Source organism: Phyllostomus discolor, chromosome 7 (genome assembly GCF_004126475.2).
Source record: "Phyllostomus discolor isolate MPI-MPIP mPhyDis1 chromosome 7, mPhyDis1.pri.v3, whole genome shotgun sequence".
Lineage (NCBI taxonomy): Eukaryota > Metazoa > Chordata > Mammalia > Chiroptera > Phyllostomidae > Phyllostomus > Phyllostomus discolor.
In genome coordinates, this window is record NC_040909.2 from 107,729,170 (window position 1) to 107,755,930 (window position 26,761).

Below are 26,761 nucleotides of genomic sequence, written 5' to 3' on the forward strand. Positions count from 1 at the left end.
AGTAACTTCCCAAAAGAAATTAAAGCATACCTCCATGAAAAGAATTGTACACAAATGGCCCTGGCTGGCGTAACTCAGTGGATTGAGCGCGGGCTGGGAACCAAAGTGTCCCAGGTTCGATTCCCAGCCAGGGTACATTCCTGGGTTGCAGGCCATAACCCCCAGCAACCGCACATTGATGTTTCTCTCTCTCTCTCTCTCTCTCCCCCCCTCCCTCCCTTCCTTCTCTAAAAATAAATAAATAAAATATTAAAAAAAAAAAAAGAATTGTACACAAATGTTCATGGTAGCTTTATTCATGATAGCCTGAAAAGATCTGGAAACGGTCTTAATGTCCATCAATAAGGGAATGGATAAACAATTATGGTATATCCATACAATAATATATTACTTAGCAATAGCAAGAACTATTATATGCAACAACATAGAGGAATCCTAAAAACATGCTGAGCGAAAGAGCCAGACCCTCCCAAAAAAGTTATATTATGTAGTCCCATTTATATGAAGTCCAACAACAGGCAAATCTAATTTGAAGTAATAGAAGTCAAAATTGTGGTTATCTCTAGAGGCAAAAATAATTATTCTCCCCAGAAAGTTTTCTGGTTTAGAAAATTACATGTTATACATCTCTTAATTTGAGTAATTTTTATTGATAAATGAATTTCTCTCCACCCTCACTAAATAAATATTGAGCATTTACAGAATGTCTATTAAATTAAAGGGATACCAAATTCTCAATCCAGCCCTGGGAGTAACTACTAGTCCTGCCCAAAACAAGGGATATGGAGGGAAAAAAGGACCATACCACTGAAGGGGTGCGGCCGAGAGTGTGACACATTTCAATACAGAAATGTGTTTCCAGTTTCAGCTACTAGGGGGCAGAGTTGCGGCAGCTGTACTGGTGGAGCGTTTCCAGAAATGGAGAGGTTGGAGGCAGAATTAGGCATCTAGCCAGTAAAAAAGCAAGTAAAGGTATAGGCCTAAAAAGGCACAGGAAGCATGGGCTCAGCAGAGCTGGTAGACAGGAATGAGGGTGTGGACAACCAGGGACATAACGCTGAGGTGGCAGCAAGCTTCTGAAAACTGCTGAGAGGCAGGCTGGGAAAGGCTCAGCCGACCTGCAGAATCTGGCATCGCCTCTGGTGAGAGTACCCAAGGTGTAAGCAAGAATCTGTAACCCTGGACGCTTAAACATCTATTGAGGGTGAGGGAATGGGTCTGACTAGGGAAGAACAGCTTTCCGAGGGAACCTCCCAGGGAAGTTGGAAGTGATCCAGAAGCAAGCACAGACAGCAAGTGGGGGTGGCCTGTAAGAGGTATGATTTTTCAGGGGCATGGTGAAAAAATTCTCCTTGGTCAGTAAATTGATGATTAAAATTTCAGCTTGTTTTTCCCTGATCTTAAAGCTTTGATCCCAATGAAAATGCAATGCCCAAGAAAAATGGAATGCTTGGAATATCCCCGTAATTTATACTATGGTGCAAGTGAGTGACTTATTAAACAAATGTTAATTGATCATCTGCTTTGTGGAGCTAGAGTTTACATTCTAGTCAGGCTGAACCAGCAATACATAAGTAAGGTACATAATTAAAAAACAAATACATAAGTAAAACTGTCAGATAGTGAAAGAGCAATGGAGCAAATGAATCAGATACCAAGAAAGGGAAAAACTGGGCAAGTCGGAAGAATCATCAGATAAGATGTTCAGGAAAATTTCTTTAAGAGTGACATTTGAATCCAGGTCTAAATGCTGAGAAGTCTGCACTGTAAAGATCTATGGGGAGGACTGTAGACAGAGGCGACAGCAGTGCAAGTGCTCAGGACTATGTTATTTGTCATTAGTTTTAAATAATATTTAAAACCAGCTGCCTAAATGAGATCACCTAGGGACAAAGTTCAGACCTGGCAGAAAAGAGCCCAGCCAGAGTTCCAAGTACAGGACCTTGAGGAGTGAGGCAGGTGAATGGAGCCAGCCAAGGAACTGAAAAGTACGAATCTGAGAGGTAGGACAGCCTAACGTTATAGAAATAAATCATTGAGTGTACTTCAAGCTAAGAGGGTGTGCCGCTGTGTCTGAGGCTGTTGAGATGATGAGCAAAAGGAGAAAGAGAAGTGACAATGACCTTGACAAGGGTAGTTCCAAGCAGTGAGGAAGTTAAAAACCACTGGAACCGTGTTTTTAATAATGAGGAAAACTTCTGTGAAAACAGATCATCCAGAAGACAGGCATACCCAGATATGTTAGAAAAGGTCCAATGGGCACTAAAGACAAATCCCAGACAGAACAGGTTCCCAACCTAGCTGAATGTCAGAATCCCCGAGAAACTTAGAAACCAAGACAAAAAAATAAGTTTGCAGGTCCCTTCCCAGATCTACTGGATTAGCAGAAATTGGAACTGGAGTATACATGTACAACAGTCCTTTCTTATCCAGGGGGGGTTCATTCCAAGACTCCCAGTAGGTGCCTGAAACCACAGGTAGTATGGACCCCCATATATGCTATGTGTTTTTCCTATACATGTGTACCTATGATAAAGTTTAATTTATAAATCAGGCATAGTAAGGGATGAATAATAATAACTAATAATAAAATAAAACAATTATAACAATATACTGTAATAAAAGTTATATGAATGTGATATCTCTCTCTCTATACATATATATATCTCTAAAAATGTCTTACTGCATTGTACTCACCCTTCTTCTTATAAGGATGTGAGGTAATACAATGCCAACATGAGGAGACAGAGTGAGGCAAATAACACAGGTCTTGTGACATAGCATTAAGCTACTGTTGACCTTCTGACAATATATGAGAGGGGTCACATGCTTCAGGTGCTCCTAGATCATCCAGCCATGACAATGTTGGTGACTGGATGTCAGGATCATATGAGGATGATGGTTGGGGATCCTCAATAGTTGAAGTTTTTTTGTTTTCTTTATTTTTTGTCACAAGTTTTTATAAGAACATTGTAATTGGAAGTTGTTGTTTCTTTTTAACTCATCAAGGTGCTGCTGCAGAGGTTGTAATGCTTTGGTGATCATCTGGGTGACTTTAACGGGGCATTCCATCAAGGGTCATATTCCATAATTTTTGCAAAATAAGGGTTACTTGGACACTGTGACAGTCCATCTGATAATGCAGAAGGCTGCTAAGAGACTAAGGGAGCGGGAACACCCTGGACAAAGGAATGATTCATGCCCCAGGTGGGATGGAGTGGGAGGGCAGGAGATTTCATCATGCTACTCAGAACAGCACAGAATTTAAAACTTATGAATTATTTCTGGAATTTTCCATTTAATACTTTTGTGCCACAGTTTACCATGGGTAACTAAAACCACAGAAAGCAAAACTGTGGATAGAATTGTTATTTTTATTGTCATTAGTTTTAAATTTAATTTTTACTAATGCAATTCATATTTTTTTAAAAGCTCCTTGAGCTATTCTGATTTAGGCAACTAGAGTAGAAGAAGAACTGGAGGTGAACATTCCCACCAAAACAGAATCAATACCTTTCTCCTGGTTAAAAAAAAAAAGTTAATAGGTAGAACATTCAAATTTTAAGTTCCCTTCCTTAAATTTTTTCTTTAGGAAAAATTAGAGTTTACCACCACTTTTCTGATGAACTTTAATAGAAAACAAAGTGAATATGTCCTGAAAAACCCAGAAACAGGTCACCTTACTTAGACAGCCTGCCCTTTTTCATGGCTATGTGTGCTCATGACTGAGATTTGATCCTGTGTACTCCAAATTAGAGGAGTTTTTTTGCCACTGAAATTGTGTATTTGTGTGTGTGTGTGTGCTTTAGTAATTTTGAGTGTTATGCAAATTGCATGTAACTTTTAGGTACTCTGCCGTGAGGACAGGTTTGAGAATGTTGAAATGAGCTCTGAAAGCTTCATGCTCACCCTCTACCGGCTCTCTCTCTCCCCTCTCTGCCTCCTTCCTCCTCCTCTTTTATTAAATTTTTATTTATTGATTTTGAGAGAGAGAGAGAGAGAGAGAGAGAAAGGCATCGATTTGCTTTTGCACTTATTTATTCATTCATTGATTGCTTCTTGTGTGTGCCCTGACCGGGGATGAACTGCAACCGTGTATTGGATGACCAACTGAGCTACTCAGCCAGGGCTCCTCCTCCTCTTAATATCTATCCCTCCTTCCCTCCCTCTCTACCTCCCTCTCTCTATTTCTCATGCTCTCTCTTCTTCCCTCTCATTTTTTCTCCGTACCCCCACGACCTCTCTCTCCCCTTGCTCAGGTCAGCAATTTCCTCCAAGGGAGGCCTAAAAGCTAAATTTTTGTACCCCTTAAGTTCAGCCACCTGGAAGAAAATCCCAAAATGGGAATAATTTAATCTGTCTGGAGGAAGCAGAAAAAACAAAATTTAAAATATTAGCTTCCCTTAAAGAGGACTTATAATACCATCTTACATGTATAATCACTTTACAGTTCACAATGCATCATTATGTCTATTACTTTATTTGATCTTTATATTAATCCTGTGAGAAACTATGTTCTTATCAACTTTCTGTCATTAAAAAGAAAAAAAAATAGGAAACGGATACATGGAGGCTTGGAAGTGTTAGGACAATGCCCAGAGTCCTTCGGGTTGAAAAGTACAAACTTCTCAGAGACTGGCTCACAGTAACAGAGTAAAAGAAAATGAATAAACTCAGCAGCAAAAAGGAACAAACTACCAATACATGCAACAATTTGGATGACTCTCCAGGGAATTACACTGAGTGAAAAAAGCTAACCCCCAAAGCTTAAATATTCCGTGATTTCATTTACCAGTGTATAAAATTTTTGAAATGACTAAATTTTAGAAACACAATAGCGGTTGCCAGGAGTTAGGTATGGTGGAAGGAGGTGAGACCGGAGCGAAGTGGGTGTGGTTATAGTAGAGCAACACAAAGGATCTTTGTGGAAATGGAACTGTTCAGTATCTCCACTGCAATTGTGGGTGGATATGTCCCTATCGAATAATAACGTGTGTTGCTCTAAATACACACACATGAGTACAAGCAGAACTGAAGAAATCTGAATAATGGATTACATCTATGTCAACATCCTGGTTGTGATATTGCACTATAGTTTTACACAACAATACCATTGGAAGAAACCAGGTAAAGGGTACATTGGATTTCTCGGCTTAATTTCTTACAACTGCATATGAATCTGTAATTATCTCAATAAAAATTTCAGTTAAAAAAGTGAATGAGTCAGGGTGTGCCTCTAGTCCCTGGTTCTTGCCTGCACATTATTTACCTTCCCAGAATCTAGTGGGAAGAAATGTGGCCTTGTTCTTAAAATTGCCAGTTTGACTCAATACCTTTTGAATGAGTTGGAAATGGAGGTGTATCCAAATTTGACCCTGGAAGATATTATTAAATCAGGCCAAAAAATAGGTTCTCCAGAATAATTAAACTCCCAGAGTGTTTCATACATTGAGAACTAGAAAAGCCTAAAATTATAGCGAGCATTGCAACATTTTTCTTTTTCTGAGCCAGGTATTTCAACACATACACCCTGAGATTTCCTCAACTTTTGGGGCTCAGCTTCTGATGGGGGACAGTGTTGAAGGTTGGGAAAGGAGGGAAGAGTAACATAGCCTTAGTCTCTGGGGCAGAGCAATTAGGGCTGATTGTGGGAATGGCAAAGTTCTCTTAAGTAATTATTGGTGAGATAGAACCAGAAGCTGAAGGCTTCTGACCAAAAAAGCTTTTCCATACCTCAGTTTAAAATATATATATATTCATTTTTATTTTAAAAATATTTTATTTGTTTATTTTTAGAGAGAGGGGAAGTGAGGGAGAAAGAGAGGTAGAGAAACACCAATGTGTGGTTGCTTCTCACGCTCCCCCAAATGGGGACCTGGCCAGCAACTGAAGCATGTGCCCCGACTGGAAATAGAACAAGTGACCCTTTGGTTCATAGGCCAGCACTCAATCCACTGAGCCACACCAGCCAGAGCAATAATACATTCATTTTTAAAGAAAATCTTTCTGTCGATGAGAGGGATAGAGAACATCTATTTGTTGTTCTACTTATTTATGCATTCATTGGTTGATTCTTGTATGTGCCCTGACTAGGGACTGAACCCACAACCTTGAGGTGTCAGGACGATGCTATAACCATCTGAGCAAGCCCATCAGGGCTTACCTCAATCTTTATTTACCCTTTTCCTTCTTCTCTCCTCCTCCTGTCTTTTACCAGTAGTTGCTTCTCTCTCTGCCCTCCCCACCCCAACTTCTATTCAGTCTCTTTCTCTTGATTGTTATTTTTCTTCTTTTTGCTACATTGTTCTACTATGACCACATTTTAATTAATATCCAATTTGAAAGTATTAACAAAAAAAATAGCAAGACAGTCAATAAAACCTAGTACGGCTGTTGCTGGAAGGTCAGGACTGCGATTCTAGTCCAGACCAGCCTCCTCGGTGAAAGGGCTTCCTGAAGCAGGAGTACTTTACTGGGGATAAAAAGAAAAAATAAAACAAACAAACCTGAGTTAGTCTGGGCTCATCACTAACTTGCCATTTGACCTCAAGCAGTTTGTTTCCTTACTTGTGAAACAAAATTCCCTCTCTAAAGTCACTTTCAGTTTTGTCTGATTCTAGAGAAACAAGTCTTTCTAGCCAGGTGTAGTGGACTGCTGGGGAAAGACAGGCGGATCTCAGTGGAGGATAAGGAGTTAGGACACTTCATTTGGCATCTTTCCTGGAGGCTGGGTATTCTAATGGGCCAGGAAGTTATCACCAAACGATGTGCCATCAACCCAAGGCTGCTGTGCAGGCCAATAACGTAATTATACTCAGCCCTTACTAGCGGCAAGACCTAGAGTTGTTGGCCCACAGAGAAAGGGGAGGTTAGTCAGGGGTGGAGGAGGGGCCTGGTCTGTGTAGAATGACTGTCATACTAGAGAGGGAGGTGATTTCATTTCATGCATCCAGGCAAGAGTTTGCATGGGGTGATTTAAACAGTGGCAGGGAGAAGGCTCTCACTAGGGAATGAGTGAAGAACAGAAAATGTAAATAGAATGGAAAACATTGAAGAAAGAGAAGTTGCTCTTCCCAAAGCTAATTCACATGGCAGTAATAACACCCTACCCCTAGTCCCCAACAGGTTAGGGTCAAAGTGGAGGATGAGTTTATATTTGGGGAGGAATATACAAATGTTTACTGTGCTCTTAGTACCAGCCAAGCATTTTCATGGGTGTTATCTCATTTAATCTTCACAGCAATTCTACAGACTATTAATATCTCCATTTTATACCTGAGGAAACTGGGACTCAGGGAGGTTAAGTCACAAAGTAGCACCTTGGGCAGAACCAGCATTAAAGCTAAGCCTGTGCTTCGTAGGTTCTTTTAGCAGCTCCTGAGCCGCCACCTACTCTGAAGTCTCTAGCCTCACCTGGCCACTGACCCTACACTAACTACAGCTCTAACAATGCTGTATTCTGGCCGTGGGTAGGGGGCTGTGGCTCTGATTTTGAGTCAGAAAATCCTGGATTGTAATCCTGGCTCTGCTAACTTTGTGCCTATGGGCAAGATGCAAACCTTACGCCTCGATATTAATTTCTTTAAAGTGGGGATGGTAACACTAAAGCCCTAGAGTTGTTGTGAGGGTTATATGTAACCATAAATCAGAAGCTCAATGCTTGGCACATGAGTGCTGAATAAACGATAGCCCTTACTTATATTAGTGTGAGCCCAGGGTAGCTACCTTGGCTGTACATTGGAGTCACCCGAGGAGCTCTAGCGACACTGAGGCCTGAGCTGGTTCCAGCCCTAGGGTCCTGGTTTAGCAGGTCTGTGGTGCAGTCTGGGGTCGAATTCTTACAAACCCTCCCAGTGATTCTAATGTGGTTCTCAAGATTCGAGCACGTGAAGGATGCCATGCCCAGATTCTACATCTGAAATCTGAAATCTTTCAGAACCGACAAGCTTTCCAGATTCCTTAATGAAAATAACAATTTAATGAAATACCTATAATGTGCTGGACATTTCACTAACTGCTATAAAGGTAGCATCACTTATTTCATTCTCACAACAACTCTATGATTATTTTTCATTTTACAGGTGAGAAATCCTAGGCTCAGAGAGGTTAAGTGACTTGTTCCAAATCACACAGCTGCTAAATGGAAACAACCAGTTAGGGCTCCCAAGTGCGCCTTTTAATCAAGACCCTAGAAGGCCTCTTTTCCTTCTAAAGCAACTCTTTCTGATCTTACCGAAACCTTCAGACCTTGGCCTCTTTTTTTCCTCCCAGTTATTCAGCTGTCATCCTTCCCTCCTTCCCTCTCCATCCACACCAAGGGTGGGCCTGGGAATCTGGTAGGTGGCATCAGGTGGGCATCCAGCATCTATTCTAGTACTCAGCCGAAAGGCCACCTTTACCCTAAGACCTAATATATTTTAAACAGTCCAATTAGGAAAGGAAACATTCTTACAAATTCTTTACACATTGCTAGACAAAACCCCTGCCTTCTGCAGAGCTTTTTCCTCAGTGGCCCCATTCAGGGAGACCTGCACAATGGCTTTCTCTCGATTGATTCTATACAACAAAGCATCACGACTTTACTCTGTCACTCCTTATATTTCCAGTTTCAGAGAGATTGATGGGGCCTGTGAAGTTAATCACAAAGAATTCAGTTGCTATTAGATGGAAGTCTAGAACTGATAAAAATACCTTTCAGTGGGAGAAAGAGAGCTCAGCAAGAAGCCACTGAACTGTACCACTAGCCAGGGTCCTTCCCTTCTCTTAGTTTCCCTGTAAACTCAGAAACACTGTAGGGTTTGGAGACAGGCTGACACAGTCAAGAGAAGTGTTTTAGCAAGGTCACTGCAGGGAGGTGGAGAATGAAGTTGAGGGGGCAACTGTTGCAGTGAGGCTGATTCAGAGGCTCTTGGAATAGGTGAGATGAGCAGAGAGGAGGGCAAGAGGAAGCGCTGGGCATGAAATTTAAAAACCAAGAATACACTGAATGTGAGGGGTGACAGGAAAGAAGAAAAGTCCTGCATGATGCAGGATTCTAACTAGCATGACCCAGAAGGGCGTTTAGAAAGATGAGTATAGGTTCACAGGTAGAGATTATAATGAGTTTACTTTGGAACATGTATTTGGAACAGCAGAGTGGAGGTGTCAGCTAACATTGTTTTGATCAAATATGATAGATACTGTAGTAAGTACTTGACAAACCTCATGTGTCAACTCTTTTGGAGAGCTGCTCTTATTTTCAGATGAGATAAACAGCTGATCGACAAGCTAAATAAATTGCCTAAGGTGGGTAATAGAATTAGGATGGAAGCCCAGCCTCTGACCTAGAAGACACAACCCTAGAATTGGGAGGAGAGGTCTGTATCGAATTCCTGAGACTTGGGAATCATCAATAAGTAACGTGTGGCTGGAGTCTTGGCAGTGGATGGGAGAAAGAAGGTGGAAAGAGAGGGCGTTCAGAGGGTAAGAAATCTGCAAAGGGCATTGAGAAGACCAGACCAAAGACAGGGGAGGAGGACCAGGATACACTGTTCCCTTAGAAACCAAGCAGAAGAGGCAGTGATGCACCATGTGATTGATGCGCCATGCAGAAAGGGATGACACGGCAGCCATGGGATTTAGCACCTTCTCACCAGTGACCTTTCCTGGGGTAAGTTTCAGCGATGCGTGGGGACCTAAAGCTGGAAGATTATTGCTGGTGTAAAACAGGGACTGGGAAAGGAGGATGAGAAAGGTACTATTTTTTAGAGGATCTGAAAGGAGCAGAAGCTTTAGCAAGAGAAGAGTCCAAGCAAAGGTTTTCTTATTGAGAAAGAAGGTTTGAAAATACAATTACATATATATACACATATATATAATTTTAATAATCTAATCTGTTGTTTTATGAAATCTTTCAAGCATACGGAAAGTGTAATGATGTAATGAACATCAGTGCGTGTGCTACTTACCTTCGTCAAGTCTCAGGATTTTGCCACATTTTATACACATACACATACATTTTATGTTAATAAAATAACCACATCATGCTTCAGTTTTCAAATGGTGAGCATTATTTCCTGCCTTTCAGAGTCTGTTGAGATAAGGATCTGTTTATTTTGACTCTTAAGTGCACTGGCCCTTTGCCTTGCGTGATGCCTGTGGTACAAGCCTGCTTATACGAGGTGGGGAGGACTGGACGAAGTGCAGCAGGGCTGGGTTGCACCCACATTCAAACACAGGATTAACCTGAAGATTTTGTTCTTTCTAATTATCCTTGTCAAGATTTTAGAATCAAAAGCACATGCACATCACATTGATCAAAAGGTATAAGCTTTCAGTTACAAGATGAGTAAGTTCCAGAGACCTGATTTACAGCACAGTGACTATATTTAATAATAATGTACTTTATACTGGAAATTTGCTGAGAGCAGATCTCAAGCGTTCTCACCACACACACACACACATACCCACGCACACATACAATCGTAGCCATGTGAGGTGATGGGCATGGTAATTAGCTTGATTGTAGTATTCTTCCACAATGTACATGTATATCAAAGCATCACATGGTATAACTTAAACACATACAATTTTTGTCAATCACCCCAATAAAGTTGAAAAATAATCATAAAATAAGAAAATTGTAAAACATGTCTCACCTTTTAAAAAAAAGTAGTATAGTCCTGACTGGTGTGGCTCAGTGGGTTGGGCATCATCCTTTAAAGTGAAAGGTCTTGGGTTCAATTCCCGGTCAGGGCACATGCTTGGGTTGTGGGTTTGGTCCCCAAGAGGTAACCCATAAATGTTTTTCTCCCTTTTTTTCTCCCACCCTTTCCCTCTCTCTAAAAGTAAATAAATAAAATCTTTAAAAAAACCTTAAAAGAAATAAATAAAAAATAGTAATATAATGTAATACATATGAGGATTATGTAATGTAATGTAATATAGGGATTATAGTTTTTTGAAAGTTTGGAAAAATTTTTTACAGTCTTTTGAATCAGGTGACCATTGTTCCCCAAACAAAAATATCTTCATTGATTTTGTCCATGTTTAGTCACTGTAAAAGGGAAGTCTTTGAATCTCACTCACTAGGGATAAACACTGTCAACAGTTTCATGTACATCCTCTCAGTCTTTTTTTCAAATTAGATTATACATACATACACACCTTTGTAACCTGCATTTTTCTTTTATCAATGGATTTCGGCCATCACTATCTCGATACACTGAAAATTATACTCTTTCTATGTCTCATCAAATACAGAAAGTTTCTAAATTTTTCATTCTTAAACACAGTATGTGGTGGTCCTGGCTGGTGTAGCTCAGTGGATTGAGCACCTCTTTACTTCGAAGGAAAGGGTTGCCAGTTCGATTCCCAGTTCAGGGCACATACCTGGCCAGGTTCCCAGTGAGGGGCATGCAAGAAGCAAGTACACATTGATGTTTCTCTCCCTTTCTCTCTAAAAATAAATAAACAACATCTTTTTTAAAAAGTATGTGATGAACAATCTCTCTTCTACTTCTTTTTTTTATCATTCGTATGCAAACACTTCCTTAGTAAAAATATCTAAAGTACAACTGCTTTGTCAAATGGTAGCCACAGAAAATCTTGATATTTCTAAACGGTGCTCCATAGAAAATTCTACTACTTTACACTCCCAGCAACAGTGCATAAAATGGTGACTTTGTTGTTGTTCTTACTAACCATTTGATAAGGTACCTGTTTTCATTTTCTGCTGTGTATATCTTCATGGCTACCAAAATAACATTCCTGTCATTAAAAAGTATTTGATTGCCCTGGCTGGTGTGGCTCAGTGGGTTGTGTGCTGGCCTGCAAACCAAACAGCACATCACTGGGCTGCGGGCCAGGTCCCCAGTTTGGGAGCACCTGAGAGGCAACTACAGGCTGATGTTTCTCTCCCTCTCTTTCTCCCTCCCTCCCCCTTTCTGTAAAAATAAATAAGTAAAATAATTTTTTTAAAAAAGAAGACAGTATATACAAAATAAAACAAAAAATGTTCTACCACGATAAGCATTTAAGAGCAAGAGATTTTCCTCTGAATGCTGACTTAACAGTATCTGATATGTATCTTATATTTTCATTTTTGTTGCTCAAAAGGCTGATGTTTTGTGATCTGGGTTTGCTTCTTGATGGCTGCCTGTTTATAAAATTGTTTACAAGTAGAGTGATAGTTTATTAAAAATTTAAAAAGAGCAAATCTAATAGTTCTTTGCTGCCTTCATTGTTTACACACAGAGGGAGGCAGCTGCCCCCTAAGAAATCAGACCTTCTGGCCTCAGTAAAAGGTATTAGAGAAAAACAACCAATTAGAAGTAGCAGCTAAGGTCCCAGGCTGACTTTTCATCTTATTAGCTGTGTGAACTTGAAGGGTTCATTTAACCTATCATTTGTCTCCTCTGCACAATGAAGATAATACCTGTCTTACTCCTTTTCTTCTTAATAGACTTGAATATCAAATGGAATAGTGCATGTGAAATCCTTGAATACTTCATAGTTCTATAATACTCAAATGCAAGACAGTATTTTCACACATTCACTAGAGCCTAATTTATAAGCTCTTTCTAAAATGTTGCTACTGTCAACTGATGATCAATGGTCATTGGTCTTGCTGCCAATTCAAGGTCAACAGGAATCCCCAATTGGTAGTGTGGTGAAGAAGGACATTTAATTCAGTGCAAAATAGCTCAGTTGTAATAGTCACAGCTTGGCCATGAAACAACTGAATTGTTACACAGCAGGACTGTAAGGCAGGCCTGGGGGTGGCCCCCTGCTCCATGCTGCTCTGCTCCAGTGAAACATCTCAGCCAGGAAACTGTCTTCAGTGGAAAGAGAAAGTGCATTCTCAGAGCCAGAGGGGAGCTGACTTATATAGACAGAAGACCCTGTTCCATCCCCCACCCCCATTGGCCCATCCTCATGCAAATGAAAACTCCAAATCCTCAGTCTGATTGATCCGAAGAGCACTCTCCTGATAGCTCAAAATGGAGTCACTCTGATTGGTCAGTGAAGAAGATGATGGGGATACAGCTCTGCAGCTCTGATGGAATGGGGAAAACCTCAGTCCTATTGGTTGAAATGGAATTCCAGGAACTCCTTTATAAGGGCTGGCTCAGATGGTAGGAACACAGTGCAAGCAGGCAGGCAGTTCAGTGCAGGCCTCTGAAGTGCAGTTTGCATGAGAGGACCCTGTACAGTGATGGCTGGTAGGCCCTGGTGTTTTTTTGTTTTGTTTCTGTTTGTTTTTCATTCGAGCCCAGTTAGCCTCTGGGAGCATTTTTTTGGAGGGAACTTCTTTCTCAGGGTTTACACTACCTATAGTGTAAGCAATAGAAATGCTGCAGCTCATTTGGATACTATGACATATATGGAGAGCATAGTTTATTTATCTGCTGCCATATCCAGTGCCTGGCAAAAGACCTGGCAAAAGTAAGTGCTTAATAAATATTTGTTGAATAAAGGAAAGAAGGAATGAAGTTGGGCGGGTAGGTTTCTGCCTTTGGAACCGTGTAAAAGTAGGGCAGAGTAGTTGTGTGAATGAAGCGTGATGAATACCTTAGGCTTTTGAAGCAGTATTTCCAGAGTGGGCAGAGCTGGTTGTGGCAGCCCAAGATGAAACTGTTTTCTTTCTGTTTTGTTCCAATGGAAGCAACCTCCCTTGTAGTTTTTGACTAAATTAAGGAGATAGGAAATGACATAGGGGAGAGAGGTGGAATTAGCACTTTATCTGAAAATACTTCTAGTTAGCAAAACACGATTAATTAACAGTGATATTTAAGAACAATTAAAAATGGAACAAAGAGTAGGTCGTACCAGCCTTACTGCCCACATCTGGACTGATTCCTTTCCTGTGGCTCCTAGCCAGACAGGGATTCCTGGCTGCTCAAACCTGGTGCTTTTCCCTCTCACTGTGTCGGCTCAGCTACCAATAATCTTTTTTTTCCCCCCAACTGCCTGTCAAAGTCTTAAACTTCTTTCAAAGATGTCAATGAATTAATTACTGGCCCAGCAAGTAGCTGTTGTGTTCTCTGAGCACCTACAGTGGGTAAGGATAAAGGGAGCTCATAGTCTAAATCTAGTAGGAGAAACAGATATAAAGACATAATTTTAAAGCTATATGATAGGTTCTTTTATTATATAACAGCTTTATTGACATTTAATTCACTATAAAATTGATCCTTTTCAGTATACAGTTTAGTGTTTCTTCATATATTAGTGTTGTAAAACCAACATCACTATCTAAATTCAGAGCATTTCATTACCCCTCAAAGAAACTTTACATTTGTTAGCAGAAATTCCCCACTCCCCTGTAGCTCTCAGGCCCTGACAACCACTAATTTACTTTCTGTCTCTACCAATTTGCCTATTCAGAACATTCCCTATAAATAAAATCATACATTATGTGGCCTTTTGTGACTGGCCTCTTTCATTTAGCATAATTATTTTCAGGTTTCACCCAAGTTGTAGATTGTATCATTACTTCATTTCTTTTTATAGCTGAATAATATTACATGGTATGAATGAACACATTTCTTATAGATTTATGATCCATTTTAAGTTGATTTTTGTATAGTGTACAGAAGCAGTCCAACTTAAGTCTTTTCCATATAGCTATTGACTGTCTCAACACTCTTTTTTTTTTTTAAGATTTTATTTATTTATTTTTAGAGAGAGGGAAAGGGAGAGAAACATCAATGTGTGGTTGCCTCTCGTGCACCCCCAGCTGGGGACCTGGCCCACAACCTAGGCAGGTGCCCTGATGGGGAATCCAACTGGCAACCCTTTGGTTCGCAGGCCCGCACTCAGTCCACTGAGCCACACCAGCCAGGGCTCAACACTCTTTTTGAAAAGACTATTCTTTCGCTATTGAATGGTCTCGAAACCCTTGTAGAAGCTAATCTGACTATAAATTTAAGGGTTTCTTTTTTGACTCCCAATTCTGTTCTACTGATCTGTATGTCAGTATCACTTTGCCTCGATTACTATAACTTTGTAGTAAGTTCAGAAATCAGTGAGAATACTCAAACCATTTTCTTCTTTTTCAAGATTGTTTTAACCATTTTGGTTCCTTGCCCTTCCATATGAATTGTAGGGTTAATCTGTAAATTTCTGCAACAAGGCCACTGGGATTTTGATAGGGATTAAATCCATAGACCAATTTGAGTAGTACTGCAGTCTTCACAAAATTAAATTTTCTGGCACATAAATATGGAATGTCTTTCCACTTATATAGGTCTTCTTTAATTTATTTCAATAATGTTTTGTCATTTTCATTATATTAATCTTGTACTTATTTTGTTAATTCCTAATTAGTTTATTTTTTGTGATGTGATTTTAAATAGCTTTTTTCAATTTTGGATTTTTCATTGCTAATATAAAGATATACAATTGATCTTTGTATGTTAATCTTATATTCTGCAACTTTATTGATTTTTTTTAGTTCTAATTTATTTAGTGTATTCCTCAGGATTTTCTATACATAATATCATGTTATCTATGAATAGTTTTATTTCTTCTCTTCCCATACAGATGTCTCTTATTTTCTTACCTAATTTCTTGGGCTAGAACTTCTAGTATAGCAGGGGTATCAAACTCATTTTCACCAAGGGCCACATCAGCTTTGTGGTTGCCTTCAAAGGGCTAAATGTAATTTTAGACTGTATAAATGTAACTACTCCTTAACAGTTAAGCAAGAGCTTGGCACTGCCGCTGGGTAGAAACAAGGTATCAGGCTGGATAAAACAAGATGCAGGGCTGGATTCTGCCTATGGGCTTGTGTTTGCCACCTGTGTATACACTAAGTATAGTGTTGAAAATAAATGACAAGAGCAGACATCCCTGTCTTGTCCTAACCTTAGGGAGAAAGCATCCAGTCTTTTACCATTAAGTATGAGGATAGCTGTAGGTTTTTCATAGCTACTCTTTATCAGGTTGAGAAAGTTCCCTTCTATTCCTAGTTTGCTGAATTTTTAAAATTATCATACAAGGGTGTTAGATTTTGGTCAATGCTTTCTCCATATTAATTAAGATGATTTTGTGTCATTCTTATCCTATATTTTATTAATATGGTGTGTTACAATGACTTATGTATGTCAAGCCAACCTTGCATTCCTGGGATAAATTCCACTTGATCATAGTGTATAATCTATTTAATATGTTGCTGTATTCAGTTTGCTTTATTTTGCTTTATTGCTTAATATTCAAAAGGGATATTGGCCTATAGTTTACTTTTCTCATGATGTTTGTCTGATTTGGGTATCTGGGTCATACTGGCCTTTTAGGATGAGTTGGGAAAGCACTCTTTCCCCCTCTATTTTTTGGAAGAATTTGTGAAGTGTCAATCTCCTTTAAATATTTGGCGGACTCACCAGTGTAGCCATCTGAGCTGATAGATTCATTAAATACCATATGACTGGAATTATAGACAGTTGTGGGAAGCTAAAGAAACAAATGATCAGGTCTCCCTAGAAAAGTAAGGAAGCTGGAAAAAGAAAAAATAACAGTGAGAGTTTCATTTATATGGCTGATATGTTGATGGTATGGAGAATGGAAGGCTGAAGATAGATGAGGCAGGATACTGAATACCTGATCCAGACCCTCACCAAACATACTCTGTTACCCCTCCTATGTGGTTATTGCTGTCATTGTTTTGAGCAGAGGGGAGGTAAGGAAGTTAGTTGAGGTCATTATACCAAAGAAGAAAAGAAGCACTAATCAAACCATGGGAGGAATTTTGCTAGCCAACTGTCAGTCAAGATAATGCGTCACGTTGAAGACTGTAGGTGAAGTCTGAATGTCTAATGAAGATGGAAAGGGGTTAGCTATATTGGTGACTCAGAGGTGCAGGAAAGCATCCCGTGCAGACCATCTGCTACAGCATTCTTCTTACGCTTGCTCTGGGCTGGGGCCATGCTCTTGAGGTGTCCACACCATACCAGTCAGGCAAGTTCTTTGAGCTTTTCCCCTTTTATTAATTTCAAGCTCTTTGACAGCAGAGATTACATCCTATGTATCTGTAGCTTCTATGGAGATTTACCAAAATCAAAAGAATGCATCCCTTAAAATTTCTTGGAAGAGTTTTTATTTTTTCAATGGTTCATCTAAATCCACACTCCTACCTCCTACCCCCTTACCAAAACTCTTATGGTGTCAGGCAGTAGCTCCAGAATCAGACTCCAAAATACCAAGATGTTTCAGCATCAGAGGGGGACACCCAAGTACTCTTTCCATCCCCTAAGCTTCAATGAAGACCTCTCAACCAAGATGTCTTTTCCCTACCAAAACCTTAAGAAAGGTAATGTTAACCAAAATTAGCTACACAGACATCTCTGAGTCCCATCTAGAAAGCCTATTATATTCTCAGAGGGAGCACACTATCTGGGTAGTCATGGATACAACAGGGCAAGAGCCAGGAGACCTGAGCTCTGAGTGCAGTCCTGCTGCTAATTAGCTGTGTCACCCTAGCTGGGCAAGCAAGTCACTTGACTTCTTTGGCCTCTTGTGAAAAGAGGGAGTTGAAATAAAATGTACAAAGGTCTCTTCTAAATATGAAAATAATAAGCTTCGATGACATATTTAATGCTTATTTGAACTACCATGCTATTTATAACTATCGTAGACTGTCATTTCTTTCACGGGTCTCAAGGATATTTCATAAGTGTTGGTTACCTTGTAAGCAAGCTGAGGTAGACACTGCAGGTTGTAAAGTTTAAGGTGTGATATTATTAAAGTATTGAGCTGACTGTAGCTTTGCTTTTGGGGCCATGTGTACAACACTGTAGTCAAGCTATCACAGGGAGATGTTTTGCTTTGTGACAGTCTTCCCTATTTCAGTTTATTAATAAGATTTCTAAAGTATAAAAGTGGTGCAGGCTCAGCACAGTGCAGTGGCTAAATGTACAGTCTTTGGAGTCAGTGCTGCCCAAGTTGCCCTTAACCTTCCGTTCCCTCAGTTATAAAGTGTGTGTGTGTGGGAGGGGTACTTTTAGCTCATTTGGTTCTGAGAATGAAATAATGCTTGTAAAGGCTTTGAATGGCAATTTGGTAAATAGTGTCAAATCAATGAATAAACGCTAATTTATTATTGTTGTTATGTATGTGCATAAAGAGAAAGATCTCTTTGCTCCTCTTTCTCCCATTGGCTGCATGGATCCACGCCTCAGAAGGAGTAAATGCTAATGGTTTTTTGTAGTACCTTCCAAAATGATGATCTGATTTAAAATATTTACAGAAAAGGACTCTAATTAAAATCAGGTATTTCTTCCACTTTCTAAGGCAGGAATACAGATTTCAACAAGAAAGAGGTGTCCTATTACTGGAAGTAGTCCTTAAGTAGTAGTTTAAGTGCTTGTTCTCCCCTCAACTGCCAGCATAATTGAATACCCTCACCAAAGCCCTTTCCCAAGCTCTAAGCACGAGCAAGTTCTACTGGTTGTTCAATTGTCTATAAAGAGAATTTAACGATAAACATGAAAGCAGGTATAGGCAAAGTGACCATTAATTGACAGAGTCTAGAATTTTAAGAAAAAAAAAAGTGACTGCCTGGCTGAAATAACTGACACAGGACAGCACTTTAAGTATATTGTCTACAGTGGTCATCACTGAGGGCTTGACAACAGGGAAGAATCGCAGATGGATTTGAGATTTGAAGAGTATGGATTTTATTCCATAGCTCCGATTTAATTTGAGAAGGGAGCAACAGGATTGAAGTAGGTTTAGAATTTTTTAATAAAGGTTTTTAATATTAGTAAGTGCATGTTATTTACAAATGAAGAGGTAACTACAAGAATAGAAAGGCAGCTGGAAGTGGATAGTAAGTGCCTCTGGATAGCAAGAATGAGTTCGGGGGGAGACAGGTGACTACAATTTTTTTATTATAAATCATGTAGAACTATTACACATAAGATGATACACTTGTATGACTTTGATTTAACTAAATATATATATGAGTTTTAGAGAACACGAGTAAGTTTTAGGAAAATCGATTTGTTGCTGATTTTCAGACAGATCCAGGTGGTGGCTTCCAAACCCTGGCACGTGATCACTTTTTTCTGAAGTGAGGTTGAATGAGACAAAAAGGAGAAAAAAAAGCCAATGTGGCAAATTTTGCATAAAGCTGATTCATAGAACTAATATAAAAATTGTTCTGTATTCTGAAATTAGTATATTTTTCTTTTTGGTGTTAAAACAGCCTTTCTTTTATGAAATGAAGAGCACAGTAAATAGTGATCAGTTTTGTTTTGACATATCCTTCTTGGCAAAATTAAAAATGAAATCCTTTCTATGGCAGTTGCCCTTTCTTCCTTTTTTAAAATTGATTTTTTAAGAGAGAGAAACGTCAATTTGTTGTTCTGCTTATTTACGCATTCACTGGCTGATTCTTCCATGTGCTCTGAGTGGGAATCAAGCCCACAGCCTTAGTGTATTGGGCTGACACTCTAACCAAATGAGCTAGCTACCAGGCCAGGGCCCTTCCCTCCTCTTTAGTTTAAAAGATCTGTGAAGTCCAGTGTTCCCAGAAACCACTGGATGTATGGGAAATATTAGTGGATATAGCAGAAGACAGCTGTAACCATTGGCAAGATTCTCTAGCTGTGGGCCAGATGGGTTACATAAGGAATGGAGGGGAGTGACCCAAGCATGGTGTCGCTGGGGAAAACTCCAAGGGACTCAGTGAGCAACTGGTCCTGGGCGAAGTCCAGGGGGATTCTAGAGGTCTCATCTTCTCAAGCTTATCATCTCTATTGTGGATTTTAATTCAAATACCACTGCCCTCTGAACTTTTTTCTGTCTCCCTGGTTGCTTTTATGTCCTCTTGGTGTACAATTCCAGAGCCCTGTGGACCTTTAGAATACTTATCACTGTTTATAGCGATACATTTCTGTGATTGTGTCACCCACTCAAGAAGGGCAAGGACCATGTTTGTGTTTATTCACTATTGTGTTTCCAGTGGCTAACATATTTCCTGCCTGGTGCAGAGTATAGTGCAAATAAGTCCTTGTTAAATAAAGGACTGAATGTATCCATCAGGTCTGACACTTTCTATAGACTTTCAGAGTCACTTAGAAATCTATAGGAGAGAATGCACTGACATACAAATGAAAGACATATAGGACCATCATTAAATTTATCTTCACTGACTCCAAATGGTAGTATCTGCCAAGTATATTACCTCCACAACCCTGAATACTTCATACATAAAGCAGGTGACAACGATGGGTTGCATTTTGCCAGAATAACAAAATTGGCCCTTTATCAGTCAAATGGGTGGATGACTATGCCTACTATAGGGAGGTAGAGGAACTTAATAAGAGAATCAAAACTTCTTAAACTTTTTTTTACCCACTCCTGTCAACCCACCTTGACTTCAAAGATAAGGTTTGCTATTTTGCTTCACTCTCTGACTGGATTTTGGGAAGAACAGGTATCTACTTCTAAGCAAAGGGCATGAGGCCAGGAGTAAAGGGGAACATTTCCCAGGATGCCCAGTTAATGGATTGGTTCTGTGTTCCCCATGGAGAAGACCTATTTTGTCCAGATTTGTGGTGCATTTCCCCATGACACATGGTCAGTAAAGTCCTGTTTAAATGTCTTAGTCTGCCTTGATGGGGTCTTTAGTTGAAGCTAATGTCAGAGGGTTCATAGATTTTTTGCTTGATGTGTGGACACTCCCCACATGGAGATTCCTCTTGGGCAGTGATTTTCAACCTTTTACATTTCATGACACCCACAAACTAATTACTAAAATTCTGTGGCACACCCAAAAAATATATTTTTGCCAATCTGACAAAAAATAGGTGTAATTCTGGTTCATTTACAATGGACAGCTATTGAGTTGGCTGCTGTCATTTTTTTAATTTGACAATCTAAGGGAAAGGAGGTCAGTGCCCCTGACTAAGTAAGTGGTCAGGTATTACATGTTTTTAAATTTTTTGCGGCACACCAGTAGAAAATCACTGCTCTGGAGTAGTGGTCTTCCTGGTTCTTGGATTTCTTTTAAGGAAAACACATCTTTACACATATCTTCTCCCCTTAAAACCTACAAGGTGTACATGTCCATCATCCCAACTTTTACAGGTGAGAAACTGAGTCTCTGTGAGGTTAAAAACACACCCAAGGCCACAAAGTAGCCAATGTCAGGGCTGATGAATAAACTCATACTTTGTCCACACAGACTGTCTATCATAATTGTTATAATAAAGGTGCAGACCAGTAATTTGTTTAAATGTGTAATGCACAGAGTAATTCACAGAAAACTATAATGTATTTCATTATCTTGACCATCAGTTCTCCTTCACTTCAAAGAGGATGGACTTTTTCAATGAAGACAAAATGCTATTTCTCTTATGACTCCATCTAATAGAAATAACTAAGAAATAGCAACTTCCGGCAAGATGGAGGAGTAGGTGGATGCACCGTACCTCCTCGCACAACCAAGATTAGAACAACAATAATTTACAGACAGAGTAACACTCAGAACTAACAGAGGATTTATCTGAATGGAAGTCGGACAGCCAAGAAGTTGAAGTAGACCCGTACATCCAGACTGGTAGGAGACGACAAGCCAGGCAGGTGCGGGGCTGGCACGGGTCGGCGGCGCGAGGAGGTCAGGGAAAATTTGGCGTGAAAATGGTGCGACAGCCATCTGGGGTGCAAGAACACAGCGGTGATCCCTGAGTACGCAAGCTGTAGCTGGGGGACCCAGTGAGGCAGCGATTGTGGACGAGGGCAGAGGTCGCAGCCTAGGAGCCCAGAGAAGGGTCTGAGCCCAGGAGAACGGAACTACCGCCATTGTTCCCTCCCGTCCCCACTCCCGCCCCCGCCCCCACATATAATGTCACAATCTAGCCACTGGGGTGCCCAGCCCCCGGGTGAACACCTAAGGCTCCGCCCCCCACTGTAATAAGAGCGACCAGATGGGGGGGGGGGGGAGAGACAGGGAAAGACATAAGATATGTTTCCAACAGAACAGATCAGTCCCCCAGGACTCATCCTTTTGAGAGACCAAGAAATAGCCAATCTATCAGATGCACAGTTCAAAACACTGGTGATCAGAAAGCTCACGGAATTGGTTGATTTTGGGTGCAAATTAGATGAAAGGATGCAGGTTACCATAAAAGAGATGCAGGAAGATACACAGAGGAGAGCCAATAGTGAAAGGAAGGAATCTAAGTCTCAAAACAATACAGTGGACCAGAAGCAAGATAGAATCAACCAAGCAGGAAAGCATGATGAAATAAGAATTCACAAAAAATGAGGAAAAGCTTAAGAGCATCCAGGACACCTTTAAACGTTCCAACATCCGAATTATAGGGGTACCAGAATGGGAAGGGGAAAAGCAACAAATTGAGCACGTATTTGAACAAATAATAAAGGAGAACTTCCCCAATCTGGCAAAGGGAACAGTCTTCCAAGAAATCCAAGAAGCTCAGAGAGCCCCAAAGAAGTTGGACCCAAGAAGAAACACACCAAGGCACATCATCATTACATTAGCCAAGGTAAAAACGAAGGAGAGAATCCTAGAAGCAGCAAGAGATAAGGGGACAGTCACCTACAAAGGAGTTCCCATCAGACTGTCAGCTGATTTCTCAAAAGAGACCTTACAGGCAAGAAGGGGCTGGAAAGAAATATTCCAAGTCATGAAAGACAAGGACCTACATCCCAGATTGCTCTATCCAGCAAAGCTCTCATTTAGAATGGAAGAGAAGATAAAGTGCTTTTCAGATAAGGTCAAGTTAAAGGAGTTCATCATCACCAAGCCCTTATTTTATGAAATGCTAAAGGGACTTATCTAAGAAAAGAAGATAAAGAAAAGACATGTATAGTAAAAGGACAGCAAACTCACAATTATTAACAACCACACCTAAAGCAAAACCAAAAGAAACTAAGTAAACAACTAGAACAGGAACAGAACCACAGAAATGGAGGGCACATGGAGGGCTAGCAGCAGGGGGGGTGGGAGGAGGAGAGAGGGGTAAAAGGTATAGAGACTAAGTAGCATAGAATGTAGGTTGAAAATAGATAGGGGGAATGCAAGAATAGTACGGGAAACGTAGAAGCTAAAGAACTCATAAGTATGACACATGGACAGGAACTAAAGGGGGGGAACGTGGGTGGGAGAAGGGGTACAGGGTGGAGGGGAGAGAAGGGGGGAAATGAGACAACTGTAATAATAGCATAATCAATAAAATATACTAAAAAAAAGAAATAACTAAGAAATATCAAGGGCCTGTGGTAGCCTCACAATACAGACTTTTACTTTGATTTGCTTTTGAAAAAACAGATATAATTTACACACCATGCTGTCCATGCTTTTAAAGTGTACAACTCAGTGGTTTTTAGTACTTTTACATTTGTGCAACCATAGCCCCTATCTACTTTAAGTACATTTTCATATTTTGATTCACTTTTGAAGTATCTTTTCTTACAGGTACAAGAGAACGACTGGGTATGTGCGATTGAGAACTCTAAGAGAGACCTGGAGGTCTCAAACCCAACGGGAGCCAGCAAGTCCAGCGTTACTACTGCAGTTATAAAAAGGGAACCAAATCGCAAGGAGTAAGAATATGACATAGCCACCACTGTATCAGTGGTCGGGTCACAGTGGATACTTGGTTTTTGTCCATTTCAAGAGCTGCTCTCTGAAAGTAGTACGAAGAAAAGGGTTCGAGGAGATGATTAAAGAGCTGGAAAGTAAGATTCACAATGAAAGCTTTAAAGAGCTTGCAGTAATTTAGTCTAGAAAAGTTGTTTGAGAACAACTTTGCAGGATATGAATGTATTGTTATACAGAAAATGGTGACCTGTTCCTTCTCCTTCTTTCACTAAGGAAAAGACAAAGAAAATGGATTAGATTAGCAGAGAAAGTCATGAGACAGAGCCTTGTTAAACAACAGAATGATGGTGGCAGCCAAAGTCCACTGGTACTTTTTAAAAAAAATGTAAAAGTTGCGAAGAAGAGTATAAAGAATTCTTTCCCTCAGATTCCTCAGTATTAACATTTTACCACATTCGCTTTGTTCTCTCTCTCCATATAATATATTTTATCAGAATCATTGGAGTGTTATAGACATGATTCTCCCTTATTCCTAAATACTGGGTACTTCCTGAAACAAAGGACAGTCTCCTGCCAAACCACAATATTATAAAAATCATGAAATCGACAGATACAATACTGCTATTTAATCTACAGATCTCCCTTAGTCAAATCTGTCCTACCATCCCAATAATACCCTTTAAAGCAAAAAAAATAATATTTTTTTCTGGTCCAGGATCCATGTGGCCATGTTTAGTTGTGATGTCTCATAAATTCCTTTAATTTGGAATAGTTCTTCAGTCTTTGCCTTTCGTGACCTTCAGTTTTAAGAATACAGGCCAGTTACTTCACAGCCTGTTCCTCAGTTTGGATCTGTTACTTTAAAAAAAAATTCACATTTGTTCTGGAAGTTGTTTTTTTTTTTTTTTTGGGCGGGGGACAGGTTTCCAGTCAAGACCATAGGTAGAATGAGCCTCTCTTCTCAAGATTCCTCTCAGCCACCTCATACTGACTATTCTCACTAAATCAGAATTGTTTGTAGATGGGATAGATGACAAAACATTTTTGTACTCAGAACTGATCTGCTTGTACAACCTAGATTTTTTTTCTTGGCATTCCTGCATCTTATAAGAATTGAATTTCTTCAACAAAAGTAGGTTTGTCTCGAAGAATTAGCACCTACTCTTTTTAAGTATTTGAGACTTAAATTACCTGTAGACTCCCATTTTCAGAATCTCACCTTGGCAGTGACGAACTAAGCGCTAAATCAGGAGAGGAACTACAAAAATGGGTGGGTGTTATTGATTAAAATCAACAAATATTTGTTGAGTGCCTAGTATACTCAGGCTCCGTTTCAATCCCCACGAACACCTTTGAGGACAGAACAAAACAAAATCCTGTCCTTGTAATCTAGCTGAGCAAATTAAAATTTAAATGAGAAAAACCAGAAGCCAAGGATCTGACTTCCTTAAACAGGAAGAAGGTAAACCTCTGTGAAAAGGAGCCCTGAGATTCGATTTTAATTTGGACAACCCTTCGGAATCCCAGGCAAGTGAGCTGATAAGAAAGCTCTCAGTTTCTCCAAATGAGCTTTTTTCAAAAGATTAATCCGAGCACCAAAGGCCTTCGAGGAGAGGCGGGGCAGGACTTCCTAAACTTTCGGATCACTGTCTCTGCCGGCGTGGGACCTCCCGGCCGTGCCGCACGCGTTCGGCTGCTCCCAGCCAGTCCTCAGAGCCGGGTCCGCACCCTTAACCAGGCGGCACTTCCCGGCCCTGCAGGGCGGAGCACCTGGGAACCGCGCGGAGAAAGCCAGGCAGGGAGGTGGCTCCGGGGAACCGGCTCCTCCGGGCGGCCTCGCCCACTGCAGTGCAATCTGGTGGGGGGGAGGGGGGTTCCAGGTCGCTCCCTGCCTCGCCCCGCGCCCAGTCTCAGCCCCCGCAGAGCCTGCGGGCCTCAGAGGGTGGCTGGCTCCGAGAGGTACGGGGACTAGGCGGGACGAGGTCACCGCTGCTAGCCAGCCTAGGACTTCTGGGACCCTCTCCGACCCCTCACGGTGCAGTCCAGGAGATGGGAGCACGCTCCGCTGCAGCGCGATCTGCAGGAGAGAGTGGTGCGGAGAGCCCTCGCCCGCCCTCGCGGCGCTGCTTGACCCCGGCGGAGCCAGGTCTCCGCCCGTACTCAGGGACGCCAGCTGCTACCTGCGCCGCGGGCGGGCGGCGGTGTCGCCGACCGCAGAGTTGCGGCCAGGATCGTGGCGGCTGGGTCAGGCTCTCTGCGCCCTCCTCCCGCCCTCCCGGGCTAAGCTGCAGCCCCCTGTCTACTCCCACCGCGCCTCCTCCGGGTTGAGAAAGCTCGATCTCCACTTTCCCTCGACTTGCGTCCTGAAAGGTTCTCAGTTTTATGCCCGGAGTAGGTTGCTGTAGCGATATCTATGTTTCTCCCTCTCTCTGGGCCCCCATTCTCTCTTTCTCTAAGATTAATAAATTAAAAAAAATTTAAGGTAAAAATAAATCGCCTCACTTTCATGTCATGAATATAAAGGGATGGACACCTGGAGTCGAAATGGTAATACTTCAGACGGAATTGTGTTCCCAAGATCAGTTTGAAATATAAAACTCAAGGAAACTTCACCTCTAGCAATTTTCTTCCTAAAATGTCAACAGGACCCACCACATTGCCGTCCTACTTGGTGGCGGTGGTGGGCGCCCCGCCTCTGGGCAGACCGAGCTGAGCTAGATTGAGGGAGACTGCTTGGAAACTTGGCCGAATCGGCAGCAGTGAAAAGGCAAAGGCATGAGTAGAGGGCGTGGGGTCAGAGCAGGGAACTGATGAAAAGCTGGCTCTAGAGTACCGAATTTACGAAAACATTCGGCGCTCCAGGTAGCTGCATTTCATCTCGGATCCAGAGCAAATCAAAGGAAGTGGGCCCCTGCCCCGGAGGAGGTTCCAGTCTCGAACTGGCAACCAGGACGAAACAAGACGCAGCAATTAAGGGAGTAGCTGAAAGAAAATGTTGTGGGGTCCATTGTGTCTGAATTTCCTCCCGGGGACCCCCCTGCTGCCTTTGCGCGCAGCGACTGTTTCTACGAGCGTCCTAGGTGACTGGACGTCCAGCCCCGGGAGCCCGGCTCTGCGGCGTCGCTTCCGAACGTGGGCAGCGCCTAGGGGTTTGGAGGGGCAGCCACCCAGGCTCCTGCCGGAGGCCCGACGGTGGGGCGGGGGGGGGGG

General features: G+C 41.2%; 1 long non-coding RNA gene across 1 annotated transcript; it reads left to right on the plus strand.

Annotated features, from left to right (window-relative positions):
- Positions 1–4,981: 4,981 nt before the first annotated feature.
- LOC118501730 lies at positions 4,982–10,541 on the plus strand. The gene is made up of 3 exons (XR_004904382.1): positions 4,982–4,991; positions 9,932–9,934; positions 10,477–10,541. It is a non-coding gene; the product is annotated as an uncharacterized LOC118501730 (long non-coding RNA).
- Positions 10,542–26,761: the final 16,220 nt, after the last annotated feature.